Source organism: Ahaetulla prasina, chromosome 2, assembly GCF_028640845.1.
Source record: "Ahaetulla prasina isolate Xishuangbanna chromosome 2, ASM2864084v1, whole genome shotgun sequence".
NCBI classification, from domain to species: domain Eukaryota; kingdom Metazoa; phylum Chordata; class Lepidosauria; order Squamata; family Colubridae; genus Ahaetulla; species Ahaetulla prasina.
This window is the reverse complement of record NC_080540.1, coordinates 272,292,487-272,305,618: the sequence shown is the minus strand read 5'-3', so window position 1 is coordinate 272,305,618 and position 13,132 is coordinate 272,292,487. Positions and strand designations below refer to the sequence as shown.

General features: G+C 38.3%; 1 long non-coding RNA gene across 4 annotated transcripts in view; it reads right to left on the bottom strand.

Annotated features, from left to right (window-relative positions):
* LOC131191351 (uncharacterized) overlaps nt 1–12,625 on the bottom strand; it is a 68,927-nt gene extending 56,302 nt beyond the window's left edge. For all 4 annotated transcript variants that reach the window (XR_009153476.1, XR_009153474.1, XR_009153479.1 and 1 more), the window contains exon 1: nt 12,482–12,625. This is a non-coding gene — a long non-coding RNA (uncharacterized LOC131191351). The remainder of the gene's footprint in view (nt 1–12,481) is intronic.
* Nucleotides 12,626–13,132: the final 507 nt, after the last annotated feature.

Sequence of the window (13,132 nt, the reverse complement as noted above, 5' to 3'; positions counted from 1 at the left end):
CATGTAACACCAATCCTGCGCAGTTTGCACTGGCTTCCTGTGGTCTTTCGGGTGCGCTTCAAGATTCTGGTTACCACCTTTAAAGCGCTCCATGGCTTAGGACCCGGGTACTTACGGGACCGCCTGCTGTTACCTTTTGCCTCCCACCGACCCGTACGTTCACACAGAGAGGGCCTTCTCAGGGTACCGTCCGCCAAGCAATGTCGGTTGGCGGCCCCCAGGGGAAGGGCCTTCTCTGTTGGAGCTCCTACGCTTTGGAATGAACTTCCCCCTGGTTTACGTCAAGTGCTTGATCTTCGGACCTTTCGCCGTGAGCTGAAAACGCACCTATTTATTCAAGCGGGACTGGACTGAAATTTTATTGGGGTTATTTATATTTTAAGATTTTAAATTGTTTTAAAATTTCGGCCACATTATAATATGCTTTTTAATTTCTCTTAATGTTTATATATTGAATTTTACTTGGCTGTACACCGTCCTGAGTCCTTCGGGAGAAGGGCGGTATAAAAATCAAAATAAATAAAATAAATAGAAATAAATAAATAAATTACAACCACAGGAGAGCTGCAACTATACACACCTGCACACACACCATGGGCTTAAAGACCTTAGCCAGCACGGGCCACTGGCATGCAGAAACCTGCTGCAGGTTATTAGGCCTTGGCTGGCTAAACTCATCTATGCACAGGCTTCTTCCTTTCCTCCAACCACCGCACCACTCTCAAGAGCCCTGGACCTTCTCCCTGCCCCACCAGGCCTGGGTCCCCTTACTTTCCCTTTTCCCTGCAGGCATGCCCAACCAATGCAAGGCCCCGCTAGAAAGCTAGCAAAGGTAATCTTTCTCAAGGTTGGCCACAAACAGGAACTTTACTATTGCATATTATTGGTAGAAATATCCATCTGGTTCAGTTCCAAGCTGGGATAAAGGCACTGGAGACAAAATGGAGGCTGGAGGTTAATTGGAAAGATGGTTTAATGTTGAAGCAGAACCACATGGGTTTGAGATTCTGGGCAGCTGACCAAATGTCATCTCCATGGGGGGGGGGTGTTATACCCTCTCTGAGCTTTGCACTTGAGCTTCCTGTTCCTATGCAAGAATATGTATTCTATTGGCTGTTGTAGGGGTTATGTAGGGGTCATAGCTGGCTCTATAGGAAACTTCTATAGGAAGTTTCTGAGCGTCATGCAATAATTAATGGCTTTACCGTTTTGGCTCTTGGGTGAGGGCTAATCTGCCTCTGTTAAGAATTTGCTGCAGGGAATAATGGATCACCAAATCTGTATTTCTAAAAGCTGCCCTAGCTCAGTATCTGCTTGGGAGCAGGAAGCTGGGGCTCTGAGTTTCTGTCTCCCTTAAGATTTTTATTTGTCTCTTAGGGGAAATATTTTATCCTGCCTTTTTTTTAATATTCCTCAAAATATTTCATTCTTCTGGGGGCGAGGGGATGGCTTCCACAATATACATACCCACACTCATACAGAGATACACAAATCCTCCCCCCAAATTTTCAAATTGGTAATACCAGGAATTTTCAGAAGGTTAGGGTTAGGTTAACTTGTTTGTTGACATGGTGCTATTGGTGATATTGAGAAGTCCAATATCAAGGCTTGAGCTAGAATCATGCTCTCACTGCCAGTAATCAAATTCATGATAAAAGCTGTGAAAACTCTCTAATCAGAAACATACAGCAATGGAGTTGGTTTAACTCCTGCCTAATGCTTATAAAATATCAGACAACCCGTAACCTATTGTGCCATTGTTTCAGAGATATTTCCTTATCTAAACAGAAAAACAGAACAACCACAGGCAAGCAAAAAGCAGTAGGAGCGGGAACAACTTCCAACTTCCTGCCAGTTTTCCCATTGACTTTCCTTGCAGAAAGCTGGCAGAGAGCATTGGAAATGACAATCAGAAGATCACAATTGATAGTGGCAATGCAGTGAACCCAGATTTGCCAACTTTCAGTCTCACAGGTCCTGAATTTTAGACAATTCTGTAAGTTAGTCCATTTAAGGTATTTTGATTCAAAAATAGCTGCCTTTTAAATACACAGTTTTTTGCCCAATTGAAGGTTACAAACAATCATGTAGATATGAGAGTATGTAGATGGGTGTAAAATGTGGCAAGTCATTTGACTTCAGGAAACAGTGCAAAGCTTGAAAATCCCAAGCATTTCTTATAGAAAACAATAGTGTCCTAAGTATAGATGCCTGAAAATTTAAATATGTGAGTATATGTATATCTGTGTATATACTGTATGGGTATGTGGATGCATGTGGGTGTACATGTGTATAAACATATACACATATGTAAATAATATACACATATACACATACGTATATACACATATACATATACATCAGGGATAGTCAACCTTTCTGCACCTACTGTCCACTTTTGTATCTCTGTTAGTAGTACAATTTTCTAACCGCCCACCAATTTCACAGTAATGGTGATTTATAAAGTGTATCGTTGTCTGCCCATGCCTCTCGCACATCATGGATTGCTTGTCTGTTACAGCTAGGTAGTATGGGGGAGATGCGCGAGCTATTCTGGGATGAGGCTCTTTTGTTTGCGGTTGCACTATAGTGCCATTTAGTTTCACTTACGTAACGTGAACTAAACTTATGCACGGGCAATACAAATAGTATATTTTCAGAAATTTAAATTGTCACGGGGAATTTTACGAAAACCTAATGAAAATGTTTTTAAATAATGCTATGAAAATTTTTTAAAAAGTCAATTAAATTAAAAAAAGGAAAGTGCTTCAGTATCAGACAAAACCCCTCCCGCCCACCATGAAAGCTGGAACGCCCACTAGTGGGCGGTAGGGACCAGGTTGACTACCACTGATATACATGAATATTTGTAGGTCAAGGTGAACTGACTCAAAAAACTACCAAGAAACTTTCCAAAAAAAATACCAAAATATTTTTAATTGTACTTTGTTTATCCATGTTTCAAATTGCTACCAATTCATAATTCTTCCCATTCTGATTATACTTTAACTCCATGAATGAGAGTATGTATGAACCATTTCTTGGCTTTTAATATATTCTGTCTTTTCTTAATACTGACATCTTAGAAACTTTGCAAATTATCAGATCTACCATCAACAAGCAAAACTCAAAGTGTCTTGTCTGAAAAATAGTGAATCAGTATTGTCTACTTTTAAAAAAGTTCCCATAGATTAATAATACAGTAGAATTTTACAATCTATGGGATTTCAGGAAAGTAGACACTCTCCCATCCTGGGCCTAATTAAAATCTAGGGTGAGAAACTATAAAACCTAATAAAAGTGGCATTTCTTTTAGACTTCTATATACAACAATTTATCCCAGAATTGTTTCACTCAAGACAGAGATATATAGTTCTACCCAAAAAAAATCTTTTCAAATTAATGAAGAAATATATAAATATATATATATAGCTATTTTATAAAAAAAGCAATTCTTAAATGAATGTATTATTGTACATCTGCTGCTTTTGTTTTATCTACTAATGTGCTACACCATTTACACTAAAATACAAGACATTGGAAGATACGATAGAAATGATGTAATGCTAAAGCATTTCATTACCCATGCAGTCCAGCTCTTCTTCCCAGAAATGATTTATTATGTTTTGTCAATCTGATTCTTATGTGCTCACATCATTTTTAACATCATTTTTCTTTGGGACATCTTTACATTTTTACAAAAGCACATGAAGATAGCATCATAATACCAGGCCAGGCAGTGAAGTTGGCAGTTTATAAATAATGTTGCCAATATATAAATATAACATGGAAAAGAAACAAATGTTGGGTATATGAGAGGCTAGCTGTATAATTATAAGCCTCCATGGTTTTCCTCCTACCCAGCTGACTCATATAGTACATGTACCCTGCCAGCTAAGGAGTGTGAGTTAGAATCATCTGACTTTCAATGGAGGACTAGAATTGGCAAGCCAACCCACGGCAGTACAGAGATAGCAGCAGTCCCAGAAATTCAGATAGCAGGTCAGCTAGAGGAGGTCAATGCAGGTAAAAAAAAAAAGGAAAGGCTCCAAGTGCATGGTTGCAGCCACCATGTTGAATATTTTTCACCCCCTTCCTGCAGAAAGGGGGGAAAACTTGACTGGTGAATCAGTTAGCACAGGAGAAACCAGAGCAGAGGCAGTCAGAAGTCATAACATAACATAACATAACATAACATCAGAGTTGGAAGGGACCTTGGAGGCCTTCTAGTCCAACCCCCTGCCCAGGCAGGAAACCCTACACCATCTCAGTCAGATGGTTATCCAACATTTTCTTAAAAATTTCCAGTGTTGGAGCATTCACAACTTCTGAAGGCAAGTCGTTCCACTTATTAATTGTTCTAACTGTCAGGAAATTTCTCCTTAGTTCTAAGTTGCTTCTTTCTTTGATCAGTTTCCACCCATTGCTTCTTGTTCTACCCTCAGGTGCTTTGGTGAACAGTCTGACTCCCTCTTCTTTGTGGCAGCTCCTAAGATATTGGAACACAGCTATCATGTCTCCCCTAGTCCTTCTTTTTGTTAAACTAGACATACCCAGTTCCTGCAACCGTTCTTCATATGTTTTATCCTCCAGTCCCCTAATCATCTTTGTTGCTCTTCTCTGCACTCTTTCTAGAGTCTCAACATCTTTTTTACATCGTGGCGACCAAAACTGGATGCAATATTCCAAGTGTGGCCTTACCAAGGCATTATAAAGTGGCACTAACACTTCACGTGATCTTGATTCTATCCCTCTGTTTATGCAGCCCAGAACTGTGTTGGCTTTTTTAACAGCTGCTGCACACTGCTGGCTCATATCTAAATGGTTATCCACTAGGACTCCAAGATCCCTCTCACAGGTACTACTATTGAGCAAGGTACCACATATACGGTACTGGTGCATTTTGTTTTTTTGGCCTAAATGTAGAACCTTATTTTTTTCACTGTTGAATTTCATTTTCAAAGTCAACCAGATACTTGTTGGAAGTGGTTGAACAAATCTGGAAGAAGCAAAGCTCCAACTGGAGAAGGGCAAAAGCCCAACAAACCTCCAGCTGAAGCAGAAAGAAGCTCCATCTACAGACCACAAATTGAAGCAGCACTGAAGGCAGCAAATCACACAAATCAGGAGCAACAAAAGTCCTACCAATCCAGAAACTATCCCAGCCAGGGGTAGGCCAAGCTCCCCAGCATTAACTCTATTTTGACAACCCCAGCAGATCTCAATAACCTTTGAGAAGCTTTAACCTGATAGCATAACCAGAAAGGAAGTCCGAGAAATTGGGGAAAGTGATTAATAAACATGGGACCTAAGGGTTCTTCTGGATGGACAGCTCTGATGCCATTCAACAAAAGAGAAAATTGAATGGTAGACAAAGATAGGACGCCAAAAATTCCTTGAATAAGGCAAGATGTTTGTGCCACGAAGATCTCATCTAGAAGTACCCAAACCTTTCAGAATCAGCATAAATAGATGCACACAATTGCCTAAATTGTGTGGATGGCTAGTGGTTTTCTCAAATAGGCCAATCAAGAGGAAGGAAAAAAGTAATACTAATAAAAAGCAGTAAGATAGCTGTGGCAACTATCAGACCCTTACCTCATTGAATGCAAATAAGTATAAAACTACAAGGAGACAGATTTAATAGTCACAATTATTAATATAATTATTTATAAATAAGATTATAGTGCTAACATTTTACTCAATATTTCACCCACTTGTTCTTTGTTTTAAAATATTTTATTGTTGTACTGCTTGATCTATTACTGTGTTGTTGTTTAATTATATTATGATCACAGTTCTGATTTATCCATCTTTTGTTCTACATTGTAAACCTGTTAAAATAGAGAACTTTTTTTATTAGATGACCTAAAGCTGACCAGAAAAAAACCTAAGCAACTTTTTCCCAGCAAGTTATTATCTACTGATCTATTTTATTTATACTGGCATAAATGGGAGTTTTATTATCTTTTCAGATTAAAATCAGGATGCAAATTAGAATTTTATTTTGCATGGAGGAACAAGGGTATATGGGCCTGAATCTTTCTTGATTACAATCTTCCATCATTTTGATTTTATAATTACTGAATGACATACTGAAAGGAATCAATCAGCTTTCAATTGTTACCTTGGTGAAAGATTAAAACATCGTTACTTGTCATACATATTTCACACTTTAGCAAATTTTAATAAAGTGAATGCATGAGGAATGGTTGTGGGATGCTAATGACATTTCTATTGATTTTAATTCATATTTGTTGGTCAGAATTACTCAGATCCAAGCAAGGCATGGTGTCCTATAATTATTGCTAACAAATGAAGACCACAGAACACTGAAGCAGCTAAAATGAAATCATTAATCAAAAATAGTATAAAATAATTGCCTACAAGCTAGGGAAGTATCATCTTCCTAATGATCATTTTTATGGCATATTGATCAGTTCTTAATGTGTACATCTTAGTGATTTCTCTACTAGAATACTAAATAGATTATTATTTTTTTAAATGGGCACCTTAGGGTCCAGAAAAATGACTGTATCATTATCAATCTAGTATGGTATCAGAGAGGGGGAGGACGAAGGGAGGGAGAGAGAGAGGGAGGAAGAGAGGGGGGAAGGGAAGGAGGGAGGGAGTGGGAGAGATGATGTATACACCTGTACTCATATAAATTTCTCCTTTGAATTTTAAATTCAAATATTGTTACTGAATTTGAAGTTACTGAATACTGAATTTCTGGATTTCCAAATTAATATGTCTAAAGTTCAGGTCTTTGAAATCCCATGTACTGCACAGAAGTCAGTTTTGATACACAAAATTTACAAATTCTCTAGGCAAGAAATAAAAATATGTGAACTTCAAATTGTAAGAGGGAATATTTTGATCTCAATTTTTGAAATCAATTTGCCTACTATTTGGACTAATTCATAAATACAATGCCTGAGGCATTTAATTTTCACATGAAAATAACGTTCACAGTCAATGAACAAATTATAAAAATAGAAGTAATTAAAATGAACAAATCTTATAAGATGTTGCATAAGGTACTTACTGATTTTAGTGTTCCTATATGAGTTCACATTAGATCCTAGGGTGAGATTGCTGAAATATTGGGAAACTTTCCTAATTCCAACCATTAAAAAGAATGAGCAGGGGATGAGCTCTGGATCATGGCATGAGATCAAGCAACAGAACCCTGGGACTGAAAAAAAAATCTTAACTTTGCATAGCTCATCCAATGTTTTATAGCGTTTAATAGCAATATACATTCATATCTGGAGCTGTTCCTGGCTTCATCAATTATACAGTACTGTGCTTTGTATTTCAGTGACTGCATGAACTGGAACAATCTATTTTATTCTGCTTAATCTTGACGGTTATTGCTCTTTTACATTCTGTTTTTTGGAGCATATAATTCTGGATGTATTTCTGAAACAGTGCAACTAAATTCTTTACACTAAATTTGCAGCACCTAAGATACCAAAGATGATAGTTATATATTTGGCTTATTTTAATACTGAAAACTGGAAATGCCAGGTGAAATGGACCAATTACTTACTGTGCCATAAAGCTGCTTTCCATGTCCTTAGTAATATAATATAATATAATATAACAACAGAGTTGGAAGGGACCTTGGAGGCCTTCTAGTCCAACCCCCTGCCCAGGCAGGAAACCCTACACCATCTCAGTCAGATGGTTATCCAACATTTTCTTAAAAATTTCCAGTGTTGGAGCATTCACAACTTCTGCAGGCAAGTTGTTCCATTTATTAATTGTTCTAACTGTCAGGAAATTTCTCCTTAGTTCTAAGTTGCTTCTTTCCTTGATCAGTTTCCACCCATTGCTTCTTGTTCTACCCTCAGGTGCTTTGGAGAACAGCCCAACTCCCTCTTCTTTGTGGCAACCCCTGAGATATTGGAACACTGCTATCATGTCTCCCCTAGTCCTTCTTTTTATTAAACTAGACATACCCAGTTCCTGCAACCGTTCTTCATATGTTTTAGCCTCCAGTCCCCTAATCATCTTTGTTGCTCTTCTCTGCACTGTAATCTGAAGGCATGGGATTTCAGTGCTTTTCCCCTGGATTCCAGGCCCCCCCCACCTTTTTTTTTTTTTTTTTTTGGGAAGATGGAATTCTGCTTGAGAAGAACAGTGTTTGTTTGTCTCATGTTGATTTAGCCAAATAATTTTAATTTTTCAGAAGAGTTATTTGGCAAAAGAATTCATTAAATTCTGTCATTCATGTTTTTCTCTATGTGCCTTCTTTTAATAAACAGCTTGTGCTTTTAATGAAGCCACAATAACCTGAACATTTACTCTTTTTCATTCTGATTTTTTTTTACAGAATTTAATTTACTTATTGATTGATTTTGTATGTAGCTATAATCACCAGGCTATCAGAAAACATACAACATACAAGAAAACATGCCACCATAATCCTCGATAGCACCATTCTCACCCTGAAACCCCTGCAGCAGCCCCCTTTTTTACAGAAAGTAAAATCCTTAAATTGGGCACCAACCTTGCCTCAAGGAACAGGTTATTCCATAAAACAGGGACCATCTGTGAATGTTTGGGTCCTCTGACCAAAATTGGGTTCATTCTATTTGGAGAAAGGGGTCCTATGAATTTTTAGGAGCTAAGCCATACCAAGCCTCTGTATTTATATCTACCCCAGATCAGGGGTCTCCAACCTTGTCAACTTTAAGCCTGGTGGACTTCAACTCCCAGAATCCCTAGGAGTCAACTTATAAAATGCCACCCAAATCCCATTGGGATTCATTTATTTATTTTTATTTATTTATTTATTTATTTGTCACAACATCATATAAAAAGATTATATAGTACATAATCATATATATGAGTAAATATTAGGAGGTATAAGCATATATATATATATAGGAAGAAGAAAAGAAAAACAATAGGACAGGAACGGTAGGCACGTTTGTGCGCTTATGCACGCCCCTTATGGTCCTCTTAGGAATGGGGTGAGGTCAATAGTAGAAAGTTTTTGGTTAAAGCTTTTAGGATTATGGGAAGAGACCACAGAGTCAGGTAAAGTATTCCAAGCACTGATGATTCTGTTACAGAAGTCGTATTTTCTGCAATCTAGATTAAAGCGGTTAACATTAAGTTTAAATCTATTGGTTGCTCTTGTATTATTGCAATTAAAGCTGAAGTAGTCTTTAATAGGAATCTTCCAGAATCCCTGGGAGTCAACTTATAAAATGCCACCCAAATCCCATTGGGATTCATCTATGGCAGGGGTCTCCAACCTTGGCAACTTTAAGACTTGTGGACTTCAACTTTGCTGGCTGAGGAATTCTGGGAGTTGAAGTCTGCCAGGCTTCAAGTTGACAAGGTTGGAGACCCCTGTCCTAGATCATACCTGGAAACCTACTATCAACTTTAACAGCTCAGACCCAGAAAATCTCTAAACAATGTAGGACTCAATGGGCAAAAGTTGTTAACTATGTATAATCTGCCTTAAATAGCTTCCTTGCTCTCTGCTGTGTACTTAACCAAAAGAGCTGGAATGCATTGTGTTGCATAGCCAGAGATTCCAGGACTACAGTCACACTGAGGTAAGAAGAAAAGAATTTTGTGTTTATGTATCAATATTCAATTTGCAAGGAAGGATCAAGGTAACCTTGTGAAGGGAGCAGTTCAAATCAAATACACCACTCTGAAGCCCATAGATCAGGGGTCTCCAACCTTGGCAACTTTAAGACTTATGGACTTCAACTCCCAGAATTCTGGGAGTTGAAGTCCACAAGTCTTAAAGTTGTCAAGGTTGGAGACCCTGCCATAGATGAATCCTAATGCCCCATATATTTGGATGGCAGTTTATAAATTGATCATACTAAGATTAATTAACCTAAAACCATGCTTCTTGCTTCCAATCACTATTTATAAGAAATAATTATATATCTAACACATGTGGATTCTGTGATGGCCATTCATTATTTGTACCCATATAGAGCAACAGCAATAGCACTTAGACTTATATACCACTTCACAGTGCTTTACAGCCCTCTCTAAGCAGTTTACAGAGCCAACATATTGCCCCTAACAATCTGTGTCCTCATTTTACCCACCTCAGAAAGATGAAAGGCTGAGTCAATCTTAAACCTGGTGAGATTCAAACTGTCAAATTGCAGGCAGCCAGCAGTCAGCAGAAGTAACCTGCAGTACTGCACTCTAACCACTGTGCCACTGCAGCTCATATATATAGTATACAGCAATAACTTGTTCCCAGTGGTGAAATCTAAATTTTTTTCCTACCAGTTCTTTGGGCGTGGCTTGGTGGCCGGGGTGAAATGTAAAATTTATTACTACTGGTTCTGTGGCTTGGTGGTGGTGGGGGTAATGTGACTGGATGGGCATGGCCAACTTTTTTTTTTTTTTACTTTTAAAAGCATTTTTTCTACAACCTCTTTGGCTGAAGGGACCACCAGAGGAAAGAAAGCTTGAAAAGGGTTCTGAGGATCTCAGCTGAGTTGCCTGATTGCCAGAACCTTTTAAAAGCATTTTTTCTACAACCTCTTTTTAAAATGCTTTTAAAAGGTTCTGGCAATCAGGCAACTCAGCTGGAATTACCAGAGGAGCCTTTTAAAAGCTTTTTTTTACAACCTCTTCGGCCGAAGAGGTTGTAGAAAAAATGCTTTTAAAGGGTTCTGACGATCCCAGCTGAACCGCGCGATCATCAGAGGCTTTTTTTACTTTTAAAAGCATTTTTTCGGCCGAAGAAAAAATGCTTTTAAAACTAAAAAAAAAAAAACCCTCTAATGATCGCACGGCTCAGCTGAGACGGGGGGCAGGGATTTTTGCTACCGGTTCTCCGAACCACCCGCCGCCATTGCTACTGGATCAGGCGATCTGGTCCAAACCGGGAGCATTTCATCCCTGCTTGGTGGGCATGGCTTGGTGGGAGTCATGTGGCTGGGTTGGCATGGCTATGTAGTCATGTGACGGGGGGTTCAAAAGACAGAAGCTCACTTTAACAATGTCCTGCTGGAGCAGGGGGTTGGACTGGATGACCTCCAGGTCCTTTCCAGCCCTGGACTGATCGCTGTGCTCTTTCAAGGTCTCCTCTGAAGCTGCCTCTAGTACCAGGTTTGTTATCTTTCCTCCCTATCCTTTTTCCCTCCCTCCCTCCCTTTCTTTTTCTTTCTTTTGTTCTTTCTTTCTTCCCTCCCTCCCTCCCTCCCTTTTTCTTTCTTTCTTTCTTTCTTTCTTACTTACGTACTTACTTACTTACCACTCCCCCCCATTTTTGGCCTAGCAGGCCTCAGGGAAGCCTCCGGGGAGCAAAAATGAACCCCTCCACCCCGTTTTTGGCCAAGCAGACTTCAGGGAAGCCTCCTAGGAGCAAAAATGGATTTCCCCCAATAGGTAGTAAAAAAATGCTTTAAAAAGTTTAAAAAAAAGTTCCAAAGATCAAGGGGCACAGCTGATTGTCACAGCTGATCATCGGAACCTTTTTTTTTAACATTTTAAAGCATTTTTTACTACTTATTGTCCGAATGGGTAGTTAAAAATGCTTTAAAAAGGTAAGAAAAACGTTCAGATGATCAGCTGTGCTGCGCAATCATTGGAACTTTTTTTAAAAAAAATTTAAAGCATTTTTACTACTAGTTCAGCGAATCAGTCACATTTGTTACTACTGGTTCAGGCGAACTGACCTAAACCAGTAGCATTTCACCCCACTTGTTCCCAATCTCTTCAGAACAAACCATTTCTTCCTTCCAATGATGAGATTTAAATTTACTTGCAAGTGAAATAATACAATCATGTTAACCACCTGATTTCCATGGGTTAATATCTTCCATAAAATTTCTTCTTACTACAGAAATTAATGCAGCATCCACAATATCAATGTTATATGACTACGGCAATCCTAAATTGTCAATAATCACCAAGCACAGTTTTTGAGTAGTTTTCAGTGGAAGCTCTATGTAAGTGCATTGCAATTGTCCAATTACCAAATGCATTCTTCTTCTTCTTGTGCCATATCCATCATCAGTCTTTGGCTATCAGGTTGGCGATCCTATTTTTATCAACAGCCACACCAAAAAGTGCTGTTGAGTTTTGTCCAAGATTTTGAAGCCATGATGTTCTTCTTCTGCCTGGACCTTGTTTGCTTTCATTTTTTCCCTGGAGGATTAAGTGAAGCATGCCATACTTTTCCTGATGTCGCATCACATGTCCAAAATATCCTAACTACCAAATACTCTTTTTTGGCCTCTTTTTTTTTATTACTGCCAAGTTCAAGCACTAATGTGGAATATGCACATATAAAGTATTTTTAATTTAAAATGCATTTAAACAAAACTTTTATTTTACTTCTAGATAATTTTGGAAAAGTAATGTATCCAGAGCTGTGAAACATTATACTACGTTAGCTCTGACTATCAGCTGTGAGTGAACCGGTTTGCTCCAATTTTGAAGTGCGCCCACCCACCTGCCCCTGCGTTATACTCACCTACATTTCTGAAGCCCTGCTGATCGGCTCAGCAGAGTGGATTGCCACGCCTCAGCTGTTTTCCTTGCAGGCAGTAATGCGAAAGGTGAGTTTTCTCCAAACTGCTCACACGCGCTTAGTGAACCAGTTGTTAAACCAGATCCACCCCTGGTGTATTCTCAGATTAAAAAAATAAAAATATTACATAAAGCTGAATTCCAAAAGTAGTATCAATATCTGCAACACTTCTATGTGAACAAGAGATCATTATTATTCTTTATTCATGCATGTTAAATGTCAGAGTGGACTATAGTTACAAAATAAAATATGAGAGCTTGTCTTCAAAGCTCTGAAATAAGGAACAGATTAAAAGATTAGTGCAGCTTGTCTGGTTTGTTATTATACTTTACGGTATTTATTTTTTTGTTAAAAATACATTTGGTCAGGTACAGTGCAATATATCTTATGATTCATTCTAGCCAGCACAATAGAGCTTAAAATGTATAATAAACTTGTCAACCCTAATTCAAATCTGCTGCATTAACACAACAAAACATATTTCTATTTAAACTCTAGTAACAGGAAGTCAGGAATCTATATTATCAAAATTAATATTTTTACCTTATAATGAAAGCTAAGAACATTAAAAACAAATCATAAGATACTTAAATT